An 18,260-nucleotide genomic window follows, 5' to 3' on the forward strand; every position below is an offset into this window, starting at 1 on the left:
TTGAATTCAAAGCCATGCATGCATAGCTCAATCTCTTAACTGCATTGTTAATGTACCATCTTAACTATGCAGCCAACTTGCCTGCATGAACATGTAGAAACCAGACGATAGTACTATAGCAGCTTTCTTGAAAGAGAAAAGAAACAACTTTCATGCTTGAAGTATACACCATTTTGCCTAAAATGAAAGCCAATCTTGTCAAATGGAAAGAAGCAGATTATACCGACAAGGATGGGATTCGAACCCATGCATGCAGAGCACAATGGATTAGCAGTCCATCGCCTTAACCACTCGGCCACCTCGTCTACATGACCAAGTCTAAATTAGGAGGTAAGATCTCATGAGGATTTTAAGCTGTCAGGGTGTTTTTGCTGAAGATTGTATAAAGGCTTTTGGCAGTGTGGCCTCATCTCATCTCCTAGAGTATCTATTGTCTGAAGTTAGATTAGGACAAACTTTATCAGAAATGAACCAGTGCAAAGGGTTTTAATAGCAACTTATCAATCATTCCTAATTGTTTCTACTTTTGGCACTGCAGCGGCATTCTTTCAATCTGTCTATTCTGTCTCATGACTGGGAAGCAAAACAAGTCCCAATTTCCAGCTGTGATAAAAGATGGATCATTTAATTATGGAACTTCAAATCCCAAGCCCTTGTTCTCGATACAGCTTCTGTCGCATTCTGCAAATTTGTCATGGTCCTTTTCGAGAATGCTCTTCAAAAAGTACTCGGTTTCTTAATTGCCATGACTGAGAGCGACATCTTATTCAATGCTTCTGCTGTGCGTGGAATGGAACTGAAGCTCAATGTTGTTTTGCTCAATTAACCACTTGAAATTATCGATTAGTGACAAAATTTTCCCTGGCTTTCCCGTCCTCACCAGCTTGTGGTGCTGTGGCTTAGTTGGTTAAAGTGCCTGTCTAGTAAACAGGAGATCCTGAGTTCAAGTCTCAGCAGTGACTTCTTTTCATCTTCTCAGTATGAAGCTTTCCATCCTCATAGTGGGACAACATCAATTTGGCCTTTGCTAAGTCTCTGTGATAGTGCAATAGTGGGAGTAAGAATCTGCTATTAGTGCTAAAGAGGAAGAAAGATGGAATCAAGCATGAAAAAAGTAAAACCAGTGGATTTTATTTTACTATTTTGAAATGCCTCCTCCTTACGTATCTGACTCTCTAAGCAAAGTTTTATAGCAGCCTTCTTGAATGGTAGAAGATTTAAACTTTCATGTTTGAAGAATTCATTGCTTGGGCAGAAAATAAAACCTTGAGCTGGAAACTTAAAAGAATCAGAAAAGAAATAGGACAGATTGAATTCAAAGCCATGCATGCATAGCTCAATCTCTTAACTGCATTGTTAATGTACCATCTTAACTACGCAGCCAACTTGCCTGCATGAACATGTAGAAACCAGACGATAGTACTATAGCAGCTTTCTTGAAAGAGAAAAGAATCAACTTTCATGCTTGAAGTATACACCATTTTGCCTAAAATGAAAGCCAATCTTGTCAAATGGAAAGAAGCAGATTATACCAACGAGGATGGGATTCGAACCAACGCATGCAGAGCACAATGGATTAGCAGTCCATCGCCTTAACCACTCGGCCACCTCGTCTACATGACCAAGTCTAAATTAGGAGGTAAGATCTCATGAGGATTTTAAGCTGTCAGGGTGTTTTTGCTGAAGATTGTATAAAGGCATTTGGCAGTGTGGCCTCATCTCATCTCCTAGAGTATCTATTGTCTAAAGTTAGATTAGGACAAACCTTATCAGAAATGAACCAGTGCAAAGGGTTTTAATAGCAACTTATCAATCATTCCTAATTGTTTCTACTTTTGGCACTGCAGCGGCATTCTTTCAATCTGTCTATTCTGTCTCATGACTGGGAAGCAAAACAAGTCCAAATTTCCAGCTGTGATAAAAGATGGATCATTTAATTATGGAACTTCAAATCCCAAGCCCTTGTTCTCGATACAGCTTCTGTCGCATTCTGCAAATTTGTCATGGTCCTTTTCGAGAATGCTCTTCAAAAAATACTCGGTTTCTTAATTGCCATGACTGAGAGCGACATCTTATTCAATGCTTCTGCTGTGCGTGGAATGGAACTGAAGCTCAATGTTGTTTTGCTCAATTAACCACTTGAAATTATCGATTAGTGACTAAATCTTCCCTGGCTTTCCTGTCCTCACCAGCTTGTGGTGCTGTGGCTTAGTTGGTTAAAGCGCCTGTCTAGTAAACAGGAGATCCTGAGTTCAAATCTCAGCAGTGCCTTCTTTTCATCTTCTCAGTATGAAGCTTTCTATCCTCATAGTGGGACAACATCAAATTGGCCTTTGCTAAGTCTCTGTGATAGTGCAATAGTGGGAGTAAGAATCTGCTATAAGTGCTAAAGAGGAAGAAAGATGGAATCAAGCATGAAAAAAGTAAAACCAGTGGATTTTATTTTACTATTTTGAAATGCCTCCTCCTTACGTATCTGACTCTCTAAGCAAAGTTTGATAGCAGCCTTCTTGAATGGAAGAAGATTTAAACTTTCATGTTTGAAGAATTCATTGCTTGGGCAGAAAATAAAACCTTGAGCTGGAAACTTAAAAGAATCAGAAAAGAAATAGGACAGATTGAATTCAAATCCATGCATGCATAGCTCAATCTCTTAACTGCATTGTTAATGTATCATCTTAACTATGCAGCCAACTTGCTTGCATGAACATGTAGAAACCAGACGATAGTACTCTAGCAGCTTTCTTGAAAGAGAAAAGAATCAACTTTCATGCTTGAAGTATACACCATTTTGCCTAAAAATGAAAGTCAATCTTGTCAAAGTGAAAGAAGCAGATTATACCGATGAGGATGAGATTCAAACCCATGCATGCAGAGCACAATGGATTAGCAGTCCATCGCCTTAACCACTCGGCCCCCTCGTCTACATGACCAAGTTAAAATTAGGAGGTAAGATCTCATGAGGATTTTAAGCTGTCAGGGTGTTTTTGCTGAAGATTGTATAAAGGCTTTTGGCAGTGTGGCCTCATCTCATCTCCTAGAGTATCTATTGTCTAAAGTTAGATTAGGACAAACCTTATCAGAAATGAACCAGTGCAAAGGGTTTTAATAGCAACTTATCAATCATTCCTAATTGTTTCTACTTTTGGCACTGCAGCGGCATTCTTTCAATCTGTCTATTCTGTCTCATGCCTGGGAAGCAAAACAAGTCCCAATTTCCAGCTGTGATAAAAGATGGATCATTTAATTATGGAACTTCAAATCCCAAGCCCTTGTTCTCGATACAGCTTCTGTCGCATTCTGCAAATTTGTCATGGTCCTTTTCGAGAATGCTCTTCAAAAAATACTCGGTTTCTTAATTGCCATGACTGAGAGCGACATCTTATTCAATGCTTCTGCTGTGCGTGGAATGGAACTGAAGCTCAATGTTGTTTTGCTCAATTAACCACTTGAAATTATCGATTAGTGACTAAATCTTCCCTGGCTTTCCCGTCCTCACCAGCTTGTGGTGCTGTGGCTTAGTTGGTTAAAGCGCCTGTCTAGTAAACAGGAGATCCTGAGTTCAAATCTCAGCAGTGCCTTCTTTTCATCTTCTCAGTATGAAGCTTTCTATCCTCATAGTGGGACAACATCAAATTGGCCTTTGCTAAGTCTCTGTGATAGTGCAATAGTGGGAGTAAGAATCTGCTATAAGTGCTAAAGAGGAAGAAAGATGGAATCAAGCATGAAAAAAGTAAAACCAGTGGATTTTATTTTACTATTTTGAAATGCCTCCTCCTTACGTATCTGACTCTCTAAGCAAAGTTTGATAGCAGCCTTCTTGAATGGTAGAAGATTTAAACTTTCATGTTTGAAGAATTCATTGCTTGGGCAGAAAATAAAACCTTGAGCTGGAAACTTAAAAGAATCAGAAAAGAAATAGGACAGATTGAATTCAAAGCCATGCATGCATAGCTCAATCTCTTAACTGCATTGTTAATGTACCATCTTAACTACGCAGCCAACTTGCCTGCATGAACATGTAGAAACCAGACGATAGTACTATAGCAGATTTCTTGAAAGAGAAAAGAATCAACTTTCATGCTTGAAGTATACACGATTTTGCCTAAAATGAAAGCCAATCTTGTCAAATGGAAAGAAGCAGATTATACCGACGAGGATGGGATTCGAACCCATGCATGCAGAGCACAATGGATTAGCAGTCCATCGCCTTAACCACTCGGCCACCTCGTCTACATGACCAAGTCTAAATTAGGAGGTAAGATCTCATGAGGATTTTAAGCTGTCAGGGTGTTTTTGCTGAAGATTGTATAAAGGCTTTTGGCAGTGTGGCCTCATCTCATCTCCTAGAGTATCTATTGTCTAAAGTTAGATTAGGACAAACCTTATCAGAAATGAACCAGTGCAAAGGGTTTTAATAGCAACTTATCAATCATTCCTAATTGTTTCTTCTTTTGGCACTGCAGCGGCATTCTTTCAATCTGTCTATTCTGTCTCATGACTGGGAAGCAAAACAAGTCCCAATTTCCAGCTGTGATAAAAGATGGATCATTTAATTATGGAACTTCAAATCCCAAGCCCTTGTTCTCGATACAGCTTCTGTCGCATTCTGCAAATTTGTCATGGTCCTTTTCGAGAATGCTCTTCAAAAAATACTCGGTTTCTTAATTGCCATGACTGAGAGCGACATCTTATTCAATGCTTCTGCTGTGCGTGGAATGGAACTGAAGCTCAATGTTGTTTTGCTCAATTAACCACTTGAAATTATCGATTAGTGACTAAATCTTCCCTGGCTTTCCTGTCCTCACCAGCTTGTGGTGCTGTGGCTTAGTTGGTTAAAGCGCCTGTCTAGTAAACAGGAGATCCTGAGTTCAAATCTCAGCAGTGCCTTCTTTTCATCTTCTCAGTATGAAGCTTTCTATCCTCATAGTGGGACAACATCAAATTGGCCTTTGCTAAGTCTCTGTGATAGTGCAATAGTGGGAGTAAGAATCTGCTATAAGTGCTAAAGAGGAAGAAAGATGGAATCAAGCATGAAAAAAGTAAAACCAGTGGATTTTATTTTACTATTTTGAAATGCCTCCTCCTTACGTATCTGACTCTCTAAGCAAAGTTTGATAGCAGCCTTCTTGAATGGTAGAAGATTTAAACTTTCATGTTTGAAGAATTCATTGCTTGGGCAGAAAATAAAACCTTGAGCTGGAAACTTAAAAGAATCAGAAAACAAATAGGACAGATTGAATTCAAAGCCATGCATGCATAGCTCAATCTCTTAACTGCATTGTTAATGTACCATCTTAACTACGCAGCCAACTTGCCTGCATGAACATGTAGAAACCAGACGATAGTACTATAGCAGCTTTCTTGAAAGAGAAAAGAATCAACTTTCATGCTTGAAGTATACACCATTTTGCCTAAAATGAAAGCCAATCTTGTCAAATGGAAAGAAGCAGATCATACCGACAAGGATGGGACTCGAGCCCATGCATGCAGAGCACAATGGATTAGCAGTCCATCGCCTTAACCATTCGGCCACCTCGTCTACATGACCAAGTCTAAATTAGGAGGTAAGATCTCATGAGGATTTTAAGCTGTCAGGGTGTTTTTGCTGAAGATTGTATAAAGGCTTTTGGCAGTGTGGCCTCATCTCATCTCCTAGAGTATCTATTGTCTAAAGTTAGATTAGGACAAACCTTATCAGAAATGAACCAGTGCAAAGGGTTTTAATAGCAACTTATCAATCATTCCTAATTGTTTCTACTTTTGGCACTGCAGCGGCATTCTTTCAATCTGTCTATTCTGTCTCATGACTGGGAAGCAAAACAAGTCCCAATTTCCAGCTGTGATAAAAGATGGATCATTTAATTATGGAACTTCAAATCCCAAGCCCTTGTTCTCGATACAGCTTCTGTCGCATTCTGCAAATTTGTCATGGTCCTTTTCGAGAATGCTCTTCAAAAAATACTCGGTTTCTTAATTGCCATGACTGAGAGCGACATCTTATTCAATGCTTCTGCTGTGCGTGGAATGGAACTGAAGCTCAATGTTGTTTTGCTCAATTAACCACTTGAAATTATCGATTAGTGACTAAATCTTCCCTGGCTTTCCCGTCCTCACCAGCTTGTGGTGCTGTGGCTTAGTTGGTTAAAGCGCCTGTCTAGTAAACAGGAGATCCTGAGTTCAAATCTCAGCAGTGCCTTCTTTTCATCTTCTCAGTATGAAGCTTTCTATCCTCATAGTGGGACAACATCAAATTGGCCTTTGCTAAGTCTCTGTGATAGTGCAATAGTGGGAGTAAGAATCTGCTATAAGTGCTAAAGAGGAAGAAAGATGGAATCAAGCATGAAAAAAGTAAAACCAGTGGATTTTATTTTACTATTTTGAAATGCCTCCTCCTTACGTATCTGACTCTCTAAGCAAAGTTTGATAGCAGCCTTCTTGAATGGTAGAAGATTTAAACTTTCATGTTTGAAGAATTCATTGCTTGGGCAGAAAATAAAACCTTGAGCTGGAAACTTAAAAGAATCAGAAAAGAAATAGGACAGATTGAATTCAAAGCCATGCATGCATAGCTCAATCTCTTAACTGCATTGTTAATGTACCATCTTAACTATGCAGCCAACTTGCCTGCATGAACATGTAGAAACCAGACGATAGTACTATAGCAGCTTTCTTGAAAGAGAAAAGAAACAACTTTCATGCTTGAAGTATACACCATTTTGCCTAAAATGAAAGCCAATCTTGTCAAATGGAAAGAAGCAGATTATACCGACGAGGATGGGATTCGAACCCATGCATGCAGAGCACAATGGATTAGCAGTCCATCGCCTTAACCACTCGGCCACCTCGTCTACATGACCAAGTCTAAATTAGGAGGTAAGATCTCATGAGGATTTTAAGCTGTCAGGGTGTTTTTGCTGAAGATTGTATAAAGGCTTTTGGCAGTGTGGCCTCATCTCATCTCCTAGAGTATCTATTGTCTGAAGTTAGATTAGGACAAACTTTATCAGAAATGAACCAGTGCAAAGGGTTTTAATAGCAACTTATCAATCATTCCTAATTGTTTCTACTTTTGGCACTGCAGCGGCATTCTTTCAATCTGTCTATTCTGTCTCATGACTGGGAAGCAAAACAAGTCCCAATTTCCAGCTGTGATAAAAGATGGATCATTTAATTATGGAACTTCAAATCCCAAGCCCTTGTTCTCGATACAGCTTCTGTCGCATTCTGCAAATTTGTCATGGTCCTTTTCGAGAATGCTCTTCAAAAAGTACTCGGTTTCTTAATTGCCATGACTGAGAGCGACATCTTATTCAATGCTTCTGCTGTGCGTGGAATGGAACTGAAGCTCAATGTTGTTTTGCTCAATTAACCACTTGAAATTATCGATTAGTGACAAAATTTTCCCTGGCTTTCCCGTCCTCACCAGCTTGTGGTGCTGTGGCTTAGTTGGTTAAAGTGCCTGTCTAGTAAACAGGAGATCCTGAGTTCAAATCTCAGCAGTGCCTTCTTTTCATCTTCTCAGTATGAAGCTTTCCATCCTCATAGTGGGACAACATCAAATTGGCCTTTGCTAAGTCTCTGTGATAGTGCAATAGTGGGAGTAAGAATCTGCTATTAGTGCTAAAGAGGAAGAAAGATGGAATCAAGCATGAAAAAAGTAAAACCAGTGGATTTTATTTTACTATTTTGAAATGCCTCCTCCTTACGTATCTGACTCTCTAAGCAAAGTTTGATAGCAGCCTTCTTGAATGGTAGAAGATTTAAACTTTCATGTTTGAAGAATTCATTGCTTGGGCAGAAAATAAAACCTTGAGCTGGAAACTTAAAAGAATCAGAAAAGAAATAGGACAGATTGAATTCAAAGCCATGCATGCATAGCTCAATCTCTTAACTGCATTGTTAATGTACCATCTTAACTACGCAGCCAACTTGCCTGCATGAACATGTAGAAACCAGACGATAGTACTATAGCAGATTTCTTGAAAGAGAAAAGAATCAACTTTCATGCTTGAAGTATACACCATTTTGCCTAAAATGAAAGCCAATCTTGTCAAATGGAAAGAAGCAGATTATACCGACGAGGATGGGATTCGAACCCATGCACGCAGAGCACAATGGATTAGCAGTCCATCGCCTTATCCACTCGGCCACCTCGTCTACATGACCAAGTCTAAATTAGGAGGTAAGATCTCATGAGGATTTTAAGCTGTCAGGGTGTTTTTGCTGAAGATTGTATAAAGGCTTTTGGCAGTGTGGCCTCATCTCATCTCCTAGAGTATCTATTGTCTAAAGTTAGATTAGGACAAACCTTATCAGAAATGAACCAGTGCAAAGGGTTTTAATAGCAACTTATCAATCATTCCTAATTGTTTCTACTTTTGGCACTGCAGCGGCATTCTTTCAATCTGTCTATTCTGTCTCATGACTGGGAAGCAAAACAAGTCCCAATTTCCAGCTGTGATAAAAGATGGATCATTTAATTATGGAACTTCAAATCCCAAGCCCTTGTTCTCGATACAGCTTCTGTCGCATTCTGCAAATTTGTCATGGTCCTTTTCGAGAATGCTCTTCAAAAAATACTCGGTTTCTTAATTGCCATGACTGAGAGCGACATCTTATTCAATGCTTCTGCTGTGCGTGGAATGGAACTGAAGCTCAATGTTGTTTTGCTCAATTAACCACTTGAAATTATCGATTAGTGACTAAATCTTCCCTGGCTTTCCTGTCCTCACCAGCTTGTGGTGCTGTGGCTTAGTTGGTTAAAGCGCCTGTCTAGTAAACAGGAGATCCTGAGTTCAAATCTCAGCAGTGCCTTCTTTTCATCTTCTCAGTATGAAGCTTTCTATCCTCATAGTGGGACAACATCAAATTGGCCTTTGCTAAGTCTCTGTGATAGTGCAATAGTGGGAGTAAGAATCTGCTATAAGTGCTAAAGAGGAAGAAAGATGGAATCAAGCATGAAAAAAGTAAAACCAGTGGATTTTATTTTACTATTTTGAAATGCCTCCTCCTTACGTATCTGACTCTCTAAGCAAAGTTTGATAGCAGCCTTCTTGAATGGTAGAAGATTTAAACTTTCATGTTTGAAGAATTCATTGCTTGGGCAGAAAATAAAACCTTGAGCTGGAAACTTAAAAGAATCAGAAAACAAATAGCACAGATTGAATTCAAAGCCATGCATGCATAGCTCAATCTCTTAACTGCATTGTTAATGTACCATCTTAACTACGCAGCCAACTTGCCTGCATGAACATGTAGAAACCAGACGATAGTACTATAGCAGCTTTCTTGAAAGAGAAAAGAATCAACTTTCATGCTTGAAGTATACACCATTTTGCCTAAAATGAAAGCCAATCTTGTCAAATGGAAAGAAGCAGATTATACCGACAAGGATGGGACTCGAACCCATGCATGCAGAGCACAATGGATTAGCAGTCCATCGCCTTAACCATTCGGCCACCTCGTCTACATGACCAAGTCTAAATTAGGAGGTAAGATCTCATGAGGATTTTAAGCTGTCAGGGTGTTTTTGCTGAAGATTGTATAAAGGCTTTTGGCAGTGTGGCCTCATCTCATCTCCTAGAGTATCTATTGTCTAAAGTTAGATTAGGACAAACCTTATCAGAAATGAACCAGTGCAAAGGGTTTTAATAGCAACTTATCAATCATTCCTAATTGTTTCTACTTTTGGCACTGCAGCGGCATTCTTTCAATCTGTCTATTCTGTCTCATGACTGGGAAGCAAAACAAGTCCCAATTTCCAGCTGTGATAAAAGATGGATCATTTAATTATGGAACTTCAAATCCCAAGCCCTTGTTCTCGATACAGCTTCTGTCGCATTCTGCAAATTTGTCATGGTCCTTTTCGAGAATGCTCTTCAAAAAATACTCGGTTTCTTAATTGCCATGACTGAGAGCGACATCTTATTCAATGCTTCTGCTGTGCGTGGAATGGAACTGAAGCTCAATGTTGTTTTGCTCAATTAACCACTTGAAATTATCGATTAGTGACTAAATCTTCCCTGGCTTTCCCGTCCTCACCAGCTTGTGGTGCTGTGGCTTAGTTGGTTAAAGCGCCTGTCTAGTAAACAGGAGATCCTGAGTTCAAATCTCAGCAGTGCCTTCTTTTCATCTTCTCAGTATGAAGCTTTCTATCCTCATAGTGGGACAACATCAAATTGGCCTTTGCTAAGTCTCTGTGATAGTGCAATAGTGGGAGTAAGAATCTGCTATAAGTGCTAAAGAGGAAGAAAGATGGAATCAAGCATGAAAAAAGTAAAACCAGTGGATTTTATTTTACTATTTTGAAATGCCTCCTCCTTACGTATCTGACTCTCTAAGCAAAGTTTGATAGCAGCCTTCTTGAATGGTAGAAGATTTAAACTTTCATGTTTGAAGAATTCATTGCTTGGGCAGAAAATAAAACCTTGAGCTGGAAACTTAAAAGAATCAGAAAAGAAATAGGACAGATTGAATTCAAAGCCATGCATGCATAGCTCAATCTCTTAACTGCATTGTTAATGTACCATCTTAACTATGCAGCCAACTTGCCTGCATGAACATGTAGAAACCAGACGATAGTACTATAGCAGCTTTCTTGAAAGAGAAAAGAATCAACTTTCATGCTTGAAGTATACACCATTTCGCCTAAAATGAAAGCCAATCTTGTCAAATGGAAAGAAGCAGATTATACCGACAAGGATGGGACTCGAACCCATGCATGCAGAGCACAATGGATTAGCAGTCCATCGCCTTAACCACTCGGCCACCTCATCTACATGACCAAGTCTAAATTAGGAGGTAAGATCTCATGAGGATTTTAAGCTGTCAGGGTGTTTTTGCTGAAGATTGTATAAAGGCTTTTGGCAGTGTGGCCTCATCTCATCTCCTAGAGTATCTATTGTCTGAAGTTAGATTAGGACAAACTTTATCAGAAATGAACCAGTGCAAAGCGTTTTAATAGCAACTTATCAATCATTCCTATTTGTTTCTACTTTTGGCACTGCAGCGGCATTCTTTCAATCTGTCTATTCTGTCTCATGACTGGGAAGCAAAACAAGTCCCAATTTCCAGCTGTGATAAAAGATGGATCATTTAATTATGGAACTTCAAATCCCAAGCCCTTGTTCTCGATACAGCTTCTGTCGCATTCTGCAAATTTGTCATGGTCCTTTTCGAGAATGCTCTTCAAAAAGTACTCGGTTTCTTAATTGCCATGACTGAGAGCGACATCTTATTCAATGCTTCTGCTGTGCGTGGAATGGAACTGAAGCTCAATGTTGTTTTGCTCAATTAACCACTTGAAATTATCGATTAGTGACAAAATTTTCCCTGGCTTTCCCGTCCTCACCAGCTTGTGGTGCTGTGGCTTAGTTGGTTAAAGTGCCTGTCTAGTAAACAGGAGATCCTGAGTTCAAATCTCATCAGTGCCTTCTTTTCATCTTCTCAGTATGAAGCTTTCCATCCTCATAGTGGGACAACATCAAATTGGCCTTTGCTAAGTCTGTGATAGTGCAATAGTGGGAGTAAGAATCTGCTATAAGTGCTAAAGAGGAAGAAATATGGAATCAAGCATGAAAAAAGTAAAACCAGTGGATTTTATTTTACTATTTTGAAATGCCTCCTCCTTACGTATCTGACTCTCTAAGCAAAGTTTGATAGCAGCCTTCTTGAATGGTAGAAGATATAATCTTTCATGTTTGAAGAATTCATTGCTTGGGCAGAAAATAAAACCTTGAGCTGGAAACTTAAAAGAATCAGAAAAGAAATAGAACAGATTGAATTCAAAGCCATGCATGCATAGCTCAATCTCTTAACTGCATTGTTAATGTACCATCTTAACTACGCAGCCAACTTGCCTGCATGAACATGTAGAAACCAGACGATAGTACTATAGCAGCTTTCTTGAAAGAGAAAAGAATCAACTTTCATGCTTGAAGTATACACCATTTTGCCTAAAATGAAAGCCAATCTTGTCAAATGGAAAGAAGCAGATTATACCGACGAGGATGGGACTCGAACCCATGCATGCAGAGCACAATGGATTAGCAGTCCATCGCCTTAACCACTCGGCCACCTCGTCTACATGACCAAGTCTAGATTAGGAGGTAAGATCTCATGAGGATTTTAAGCTGTCAGGGTGTTTTTGCTGAAGATTGTATAAAGGCTTTTGGCAGTGTGGCCTCATCTCATCTCCTAGAGTATCTATTGTCTAAAGTTAGATTAGGACAAACTTTATCAGAAATGAACCAGTGAAAAGGGTTTTAATAGCAACTTATCAATCATTCCTAATTGTTTCTACTTTTGGCACTGCAGCGGCATTCTTTCAATCTGTCTATTCTGTCTCATGACTGGGAAGCAAAACAAGTCCCAATTTCCAGCTGTGATAAAAGATGGATCATTTAATTATGGAACTTCAAATCCCAAGCCCTTGTTCTCGATACAGCTTCTGTCGCATTCTGCAAATTTGTCATGGTCCTTTTCGAGAATGCTCTACAAAAAATACTCGGTTTCTTAATTGCCATGACTGAGAGCGACATCTTATTCAATGCTTCTGCTGTGCGTGGAATGGAACTGAAGCTCAATGTTGTTTTGCTCAATTAACCACTTGAAATTATCGATTAGTGACAAAATTTTCCCTGGCTTTCCCGTCCTCACCAGCTTGTGGTGCTGTGGCTTAGTTGGTTAAAGTGCCTGTCTAGTAAACAGGAGATCCTGAGTTCAAATCTCAGCAGTGCCTTCTTTTCATCTTCTCAGTATGAAGCTTTACATCCTCATAGTGGGACAACATCAAATTGGCCTTTGCTAAGTCTCTGTGATAGTGCAATAGTGGGAGTAAGAATCTGCTATAAGTGCTAAAGAGGAAGAAATATGGAATCAAGCATGAAAAAAGTAAAACCAGTGGATTTTATTTTACTATTTTGAAATGCCTCCTCCTTACGTATCTGACTCTCTAAGCAAAGTTTGATAGCAGCCTTCTTGAATGGTAGAAGATATAATCTTTCATGTTTGAAGAATTCATTGCTTGGGCAGAAAATAAAACCTTGAGCTGGAAACTTAAAAGAATCAGAAAAGAAATAGGACAGATTGAATTCAAAGCCATGCATGCATAGCTCAATCTCTTAACTGCATTGTTAATGTACCATCTTAACTACGCAGCCAACTTGCCTGCATGAACATGTAGAAACCAGACGATAGTACTATAGCAGCTTTCTTGAAAGAGAAAAGAATCAACTTTCATGCTTGAAGTATACACCATTTTGCCTAAAATGAAAGCCAATCTTGTCAAATGGAAAGAAGCAGATTATACCGACGAGGATGGGACTCGAACCCATGCATGCAGAGCACAATGGATTAGCAGTCCATCGCCTTAACCACTCGGCCACCTCGTCTACATGACCAAGTCTAGATTAGGAGGTAAGATCTCATGAGGATTTTAAGCTGTCAGGGTGTTTTTGCTGAAGATTGTATAAAGGCTTTTGGCAGTGTGGCCTCATCTCATCTCCTAGAGTATCTATTGTCTAAAGTTAGATTAGGACAAACTTTATCAGAAATGAACCAGTGCAAAGGGTTTTAATAGCAACTTATCAATCATTCCTAATTGTTTCTACTTTTGGCACTGCAGCGGCATTCTTTCAATCTGTCTATTCTGTCTCATGACTGGGAAGCAAAACAAGTCCCAATTTCCAGCTGTGATAAAAGATGGATCATTTAATTATGGAACTTCAAATCCCAAGCCCTTGTTCTCGATACAGCTTCTGTCGCATTCTGCAAATTTGTCATGGTCCTTTTCGAGAATGCTCTTCAAAAAATACTCGGTTTCTTAATTGCCATGACTGAAAGCGACATCTTATTCAATGCTTCTGCTGTGCGTGGAATGGAACTGAAGCTCAATGTTATTTTGCTCAATTAACCACTTGAAATTATCGATTAGTGACAAAATTTTCCCTGGCTTTCCCGTCCTCACCAGCTTGTGGTGCTGTGGCTTAGTTGGTTAAAGTGCCTGTCTAATAAACAGGAGATCCTGAGTTCAAATCTCAGCAGTGCCTTCTTTTCATCTTCTCAGTATGAAGCTTTCCATCCTCATAGTGGGACAACATCAAATTGGCCTTTGCTAAGTCTCTGTGATAGTGCAATAGTGGGAGTAAGAATCTGCTATAAGTGCTAAAGAGGAAGAAAGATGGAATCAAGCATGAAAAAAGTAAAACCAGTGGATTTTATTTTACTATTTTGAAATGCCTCCTCCTTACGTATCTGACTCTCTAAGCAAAGTTTGATAGCAGCCTTCTTGAATGGTAGAAGATTTAAACTTTCATGTTTGAAGAATTCATTGCTTGGGCAGAAAATAAAACCTTGAGCTGGAAACTTAAAAGAATCAGAAAAGAAATAGGACAGATTGAATTCAAAGCCATGCATGCATAGCTCAATCTCTTAACTGCATTGTTAATGTACCATCTTAACTACGCAGCCAACTTGCCTGCATGAACATGTAGAAACCAGACGATAGTACTATAGCAGCTTTCTTGAAAGAGAAAAGAATCAACTTTCATGCTTGAAGTATACACCATTTTGCCTAAAATGAAAGCCAATCTTGTCAAATGGAAAGAAGCAGATTATACCGACGAGGATGGGACTCGAACCCATGCATGCAGAGCACAATGGATTAGCAGTCCATCGCCTTAACAACTCGGCCACCTCGTCTACATGACCAAGTCTAAATTAGGAGGTAAGATCTCATGAGGATTTTAAGCTGTCAGGGTGTTTTTGCTGAAGATTGTATAAAGGCTTTTGGCAGTGTGGCCTCATCTCATCTCCTAGAGTATCTATTGTCTAAAGTTAGATTAGGACAAACCTTATCAGAAATGAACCAGTGCAAAGGGTTTTAATAGCAACTTATCAATCATTCCTAATTGTTTCTACTTTTGGCACTGCAGCGGCATTCTTTCAATCTGTCTATTCTGTCTCATGACTGGGAAGCAAAACAAGTCCCAATTTCCAGCTGTGATAAAAGATGGATCATTTAATTATGGAACTTCAAATCCCAAGCCCTTGTTCTCGATACAGCTTCTGTCGCATTCTGCAAATTTGTCATGGTCCTTTTCGAGAATGCTCTTCAAAAAGTACTCGGTTTCTTAATTGCCATGACTGAGAGCGACATCTTATTCAATGCTTCTGCTGTGCGTGGAATGGAACTGAAGCTCAATGTTGTTTTGCTCAATTAACCACTTGAAATTATCGATTAGTGACAAAATTTTCCCTGGCTTTCCCGTCCTCACCAGCTTGTGGTGCTGTGGCTTAGTTGGTTAAAGTGCCTGTCTAATAAACAGGAGATCCTGAGTTCAAATCTCAGCAGTGCCTTCTTTTCATCTTCTCAGTATGAAGCTTTCCATCCTCATAGTGGGACAACATCAAATTGGCCTTTGCTAAGTCTCTGTGATAGTGCAATAGTGGGAGTAAGAATCTGCTATAAGTGCTAAAGAGGAAGAAAGATGGAATCAAGCATGAAAAAAGTAAAACCAGTGGATTTTATTTTACTATTTTGAAATGCCTCCTCCTTACGTATCTGACTCTCTAAGCAAAGTTTGATAGCAGCCTTCTTGAATGGTAGAAGATTTAAACTTTCATGTTTGAAGAATTCATTGCTTGGGCAGAAAATAAAACCTTGAGCTGGAAACTTAAAAGAATCAGAAAAGAAATAGGACAGATTGAATTCAAAGCCATGCATGCATAGCTCAATCTCTTAACTGCATTGTTAATGTACCATCTTAACTACGCAGCCAACTTGCCTGCATGAACATGTAGAAACCAGACGATAGTACTATAGCAGCTTTCTTGAAAGAGAAAAGAATCAACTTTCATGCTTGAAGTATACACCATTTTGCCTAAAATGAAAGCCAATCTTGTCAAATGGAAAGAAGCAGATTATACCGACGAGGATGGGACTCGAACCCATGCATGCAGAGCACAATGGATTAGCAGTCCATCGCCTTAACAACTCGGCCACCTCGTCTACATGACCAAGTCTAAATTAGGAGGTAAGATCTCATGAGGATTTTAAGCTGTCAGGGTGTTTTTGCTGAAGATTGTATAAAGGCTTTTGGCAGTGTGGCCTCATCTCATCTCCTAGAGTATCTATTGTCTAAAGTTAGATTAGGACAAACCTTATCAGAAATGAACCAGTGCAAAGGGTTTTAATAGCAACTTATCAATCATTCCTAATTGTTTCTACTTTTGGCACTGCAGCGGCATTCTTTCAATCTGTCTATTCTGTCTCATGACTGGGAAGCAAAACAAGTCCCAATTTCCAGCTGTGATAAAAGATGGATCATTTAATTATGGAACTTCAAATCCCAAGCCCTTGTTCTCGATACAGCTTCTGTCGCATTCTGCAAATTTGTCATGGTCCTTTTCGAGAATGCTCTTCAAAAAATACTCGGTTTCTTAATTGCCATGACTGAGAGCGACATCTTATTCAATGCTTCTGCTGTGCGTGGAATGGAACTGAAGCTCAATGTTGTTTTGCTCAATTAACCACTTGAAATTATCGATTAGTGACTAAATCTTCCCTGGCTTTCCCGTCCTCATCAGCTTGTGGTGCTGTGGCTTAGTTGGTTAAAGCGCCTGTCTAGTAAACAGGAGATCCTGAGTTCAAATCTCAGCAGTGCCTTCTTTTCATCTTCTCAGTATGAAGCTTTCTATCCTCATAGTGGGACAACATCAAATTGGCCTTTGCTAAGTCTCTGTGATAGTGCAATAGTGGGAGTAAGAATCTGCTATAAGTGCTAAAGAGGAAGAAAGATGGAATCAAGCATGAAAAAAGTAAAACCAGTGGATTTTATTTTACTATTTTGAAATGCCTCCTCCTTTCGTATCTGACTCTCTAAGCAAAGTTTGATAGCAGCCTTCTTGAATGGTAGAAGATTTAAACTTTCATGTTTGAAGAATTCATTGCTTGGGCAGAAAATAAAACCTTGAGCTGGAAACTTAAAAGAATCAGAAAAGAAATAGGACAGATTGAATTCAAAGCCATGCATGCATAGCTCAATCTCTTAACTGCATTGTTAATGTACCATCTTAACTACGCAGCCAACTTGCCTGCATGAACATGTAGAAACCAGACGATAGTACTATAGCAGCTTTCTTGAAAGAGAAAAGAATCAACTTTCATGCTTGAAGTATACACCATTTTGCCTAAAATGAAAGCCAATCTTGTCAAATTGAAAGAAGCAGATTATACCGACGAGGATGGGATTCGAACCCATGCATGCAGAGCACAATGGATTAGCAGTCCATCGCCTTAACCACTCGGCCACCTCGTCTACATGACCAAGTCTAAATTAGGAGGTAAGATCTCATGAGGATTTTAAGCTGTCAGGGTGTTTTTGCTGAAGATTGTATAAAGGCTTTTGGCAGTGTGGCCTCATCTCATCTCCTAGAGTATCTATTGTCTGAAGTTAGATTAGGACAAACTTTATCAGAAATGAACCAGTGCAAAGGGTTTTAATAGCAACTTATCAATCATTCCTAATTGTTTCTACTTTTGGCACTGCAGCGGCATTCTTTCAATCTGTCTATTCTGTCTCATGACTGGGAAGCAAAACATGTCCCAATTTCCAGCTGTGATAAAAGATGGATCATTTAATTATGGAACTTCAAATCCCAAGCCCTTGTTCTCGATACAGCTTCTGTCGCATTCTGCAAATTTGTCATGGTCCTTTTCGAGAATGCTCTTCAAAAAATACTCGGTTTCTTAATTGCCATGACTGAGAGCGACATCTTATTCAATGCTTCTGCTGTGCGTGTAATGGAACTGAAGCTCAATGTTGTTTTGCTCAATTAACCACTTGAAATTATCGATTAGTGACTAAATCTTCCCTGGCTTTCCCATCCTCACCAGCTTGTGGTGCTGTGGCTTAGTTGGTTAAAGTGCCTGTCTAGTAAACAGGAGATCCTGAGTTCAAATCTCATCAGTGCCTTCTTTTCATCTTCTCAGTATGAAGCTTTCCATCCTCATAGTGGGACAACATCAAATTGGCCTTTGCTAAGTCTCTGTGATAGTGCAATAGTGGGAGTAAGAATCTGCTATAAGTGCTAAAGAGGAAGAAAGATGGAATCAAGCATGAAAAAAGTAAAACCAGTGGATTTTATTTTACTATTTTGAAATGCCTCCTCCTTACGTATCTGACTCTCTAAGCAAAGTTTGATAGCAGCCTTCTTGAATGGTAGAAGATTTAAACTTTCATGTTTGAAGAATTCAT

The 18,260-nt window shown here is 39.3% G+C and overlaps 27 non-coding genes across 27 annotated transcripts; 14 read left to right on the forward strand and 13 right to left on the reverse strand.

Annotated features, from left to right (window-relative positions):
• Positions 1-223: 223 nt before the first annotated feature.
• On the reverse strand, positions 224-305 carry TRNAS-GCU (transfer RNA serine (anticodon GCU)). The gene has a single exon. It is a non-coding gene; the product is annotated as a tRNA-Ser (tRNA).
• Positions 306-888: 583 nt separating this feature from the next.
• On the forward strand, positions 889-962 carry TRNAT-AGU (transfer RNA threonine (anticodon AGU)). The gene has a single exon. It is a non-coding gene; the product is annotated as a tRNA-Thr (tRNA).
• Positions 963-1,532: 570 nt separating this feature from the next.
• On the reverse strand, positions 1,533-1,614 carry TRNAS-GCU (transfer RNA serine (anticodon GCU)). Its single transcript has one exon. It is a non-coding gene; the product is annotated as a tRNA-Ser (tRNA).
• Positions 1,615-2,197: 583 nt separating this feature from the next.
• TRNAT-AGU (transfer RNA threonine (anticodon AGU)) lies at positions 2,198-2,271 on the forward strand. The gene has a single exon. It is a non-coding gene; the product is annotated as a tRNA-Thr (tRNA).
• A 1,236-nt stretch (positions 2,272-3,507) lies between these two features.
• Positions 3,508-3,581, forward strand: TRNAT-AGU (transfer RNA threonine (anticodon AGU)). Its single transcript has one exon. It is a non-coding gene; the product is annotated as a tRNA-Thr (tRNA).
• A 570-nt stretch (positions 3,582-4,151) lies between these two features.
• TRNAS-GCU (transfer RNA serine (anticodon GCU)) lies at positions 4,152-4,233 on the reverse strand. Its single transcript has one exon. It is a non-coding gene; the product is annotated as a tRNA-Ser (tRNA).
• A 583-nt stretch (positions 4,234-4,816) lies between these two features.
• On the forward strand, positions 4,817-4,890 carry TRNAT-AGU (transfer RNA threonine (anticodon AGU)). Its single transcript has one exon. It is a non-coding gene; the product is annotated as a tRNA-Thr (tRNA).
• A 570-nt stretch (positions 4,891-5,460) lies between these two features.
• TRNAS-GCU (transfer RNA serine (anticodon GCU)) lies at positions 5,461-5,542 on the reverse strand. The gene has a single exon. It is a non-coding gene; the product is annotated as a tRNA-Ser (tRNA).
• Positions 5,543-6,125: 583 nt separating this feature from the next.
• Positions 6,126-6,199, forward strand: TRNAT-AGU (transfer RNA threonine (anticodon AGU)). The gene has a single exon. It is a non-coding gene; the product is annotated as a tRNA-Thr (tRNA).
• Positions 6,200-6,769: 570 nt separating this feature from the next.
• On the reverse strand, positions 6,770-6,851 carry TRNAS-GCU (transfer RNA serine (anticodon GCU)). Its single transcript has one exon. It is a non-coding gene; the product is annotated as a tRNA-Ser (tRNA).
• Positions 6,852-7,434: 583 nt separating this feature from the next.
• TRNAT-AGU (transfer RNA threonine (anticodon AGU)) lies at positions 7,435-7,508 on the forward strand. The gene has a single exon. It is a non-coding gene; the product is annotated as a tRNA-Thr (tRNA).
• A 570-nt stretch (positions 7,509-8,078) lies between these two features.
• Positions 8,079-8,160, reverse strand: TRNAS-GCU (transfer RNA serine (anticodon GCU)). Its single transcript has one exon. It is a non-coding gene; the product is annotated as a tRNA-Ser (tRNA).
• Positions 8,161-8,743: 583 nt separating this feature from the next.
• Positions 8,744-8,817, forward strand: TRNAT-AGU (transfer RNA threonine (anticodon AGU)). Its single transcript has one exon. It is a non-coding gene; the product is annotated as a tRNA-Thr (tRNA).
• Positions 8,818-9,387: 570 nt separating this feature from the next.
• Positions 9,388-9,469, reverse strand: TRNAS-GCU (transfer RNA serine (anticodon GCU)). Its single transcript has one exon. It is a non-coding gene; the product is annotated as a tRNA-Ser (tRNA).
• A 583-nt stretch (positions 9,470-10,052) lies between these two features.
• Positions 10,053-10,126, forward strand: TRNAT-AGU (transfer RNA threonine (anticodon AGU)). Its single transcript has one exon. It is a non-coding gene; the product is annotated as a tRNA-Thr (tRNA).
• A 570-nt stretch (positions 10,127-10,696) lies between these two features.
• On the reverse strand, positions 10,697-10,778 carry TRNAS-GCU (transfer RNA serine (anticodon GCU)). Its single transcript has one exon. It is a non-coding gene; the product is annotated as a tRNA-Ser (tRNA).
• Positions 10,779-11,361: 583 nt separating this feature from the next.
• Positions 11,362-11,435, forward strand: TRNAT-AGU (transfer RNA threonine (anticodon AGU)). The gene has a single exon. It is a non-coding gene; the product is annotated as a tRNA-Thr (tRNA).
• A 568-nt stretch (positions 11,436-12,003) lies between these two features.
• Positions 12,004-12,085, reverse strand: TRNAS-GCU (transfer RNA serine (anticodon GCU)). The gene has a single exon. It is a non-coding gene; the product is annotated as a tRNA-Ser (tRNA).
• A 583-nt stretch (positions 12,086-12,668) lies between these two features.
• Positions 12,669-12,742, forward strand: TRNAT-AGU (transfer RNA threonine (anticodon AGU)). Its single transcript has one exon. It is a non-coding gene; the product is annotated as a tRNA-Thr (tRNA).
• A 570-nt stretch (positions 12,743-13,312) lies between these two features.
• On the reverse strand, positions 13,313-13,394 carry TRNAS-GCU (transfer RNA serine (anticodon GCU)). Its single transcript has one exon. It is a non-coding gene; the product is annotated as a tRNA-Ser (tRNA).
• Positions 13,395-13,977: 583 nt separating this feature from the next.
• Positions 13,978-14,051, forward strand: TRNAI-AAU (transfer RNA isoleucine (anticodon AAU)). The gene has a single exon. It is a non-coding gene; the product is annotated as a tRNA-Ile (tRNA).
• A 570-nt stretch (positions 14,052-14,621) lies between these two features.
• TRNAS-GCU (transfer RNA serine (anticodon GCU)) lies at positions 14,622-14,703 on the reverse strand. The gene has a single exon. It is a non-coding gene; the product is annotated as a tRNA-Ser (tRNA).
• A 583-nt stretch (positions 14,704-15,286) lies between these two features.
• TRNAI-AAU (transfer RNA isoleucine (anticodon AAU)) lies at positions 15,287-15,360 on the forward strand. Its single transcript has one exon. It is a non-coding gene; the product is annotated as a tRNA-Ile (tRNA).
• A 570-nt stretch (positions 15,361-15,930) lies between these two features.
• On the reverse strand, positions 15,931-16,012 carry TRNAS-GCU (transfer RNA serine (anticodon GCU)). The gene has a single exon. It is a non-coding gene; the product is annotated as a tRNA-Ser (tRNA).
• Positions 16,013-16,595: 583 nt separating this feature from the next.
• TRNAT-AGU (transfer RNA threonine (anticodon AGU)) lies at positions 16,596-16,669 on the forward strand. The gene has a single exon. It is a non-coding gene; the product is annotated as a tRNA-Thr (tRNA).
• Positions 16,670-17,239: 570 nt separating this feature from the next.
• TRNAS-GCU (transfer RNA serine (anticodon GCU)) lies at positions 17,240-17,321 on the reverse strand. The gene has a single exon. It is a non-coding gene; the product is annotated as a tRNA-Ser (tRNA).
• A 583-nt stretch (positions 17,322-17,904) lies between these two features.
• Positions 17,905-17,978, forward strand: TRNAT-AGU (transfer RNA threonine (anticodon AGU)). Its single transcript has one exon. It is a non-coding gene; the product is annotated as a tRNA-Thr (tRNA).
• The last annotated feature ends 282 nt before the right edge of the window (positions 17,979-18,260 follow it).

The sequence above is a fragment of the Phyllobates terribilis genome, unplaced genomic scaffold (genome assembly GCF_046119375.1).
Source record: "Phyllobates terribilis strain yellow unplaced genomic scaffold, ASM4611937v1 Scaffold_9__5_contigs__length_417890890, whole genome shotgun sequence".
Lineage (NCBI taxonomy): Eukaryota > Metazoa > Chordata > Amphibia > Anura > Dendrobatidae > Phyllobates > Phyllobates terribilis.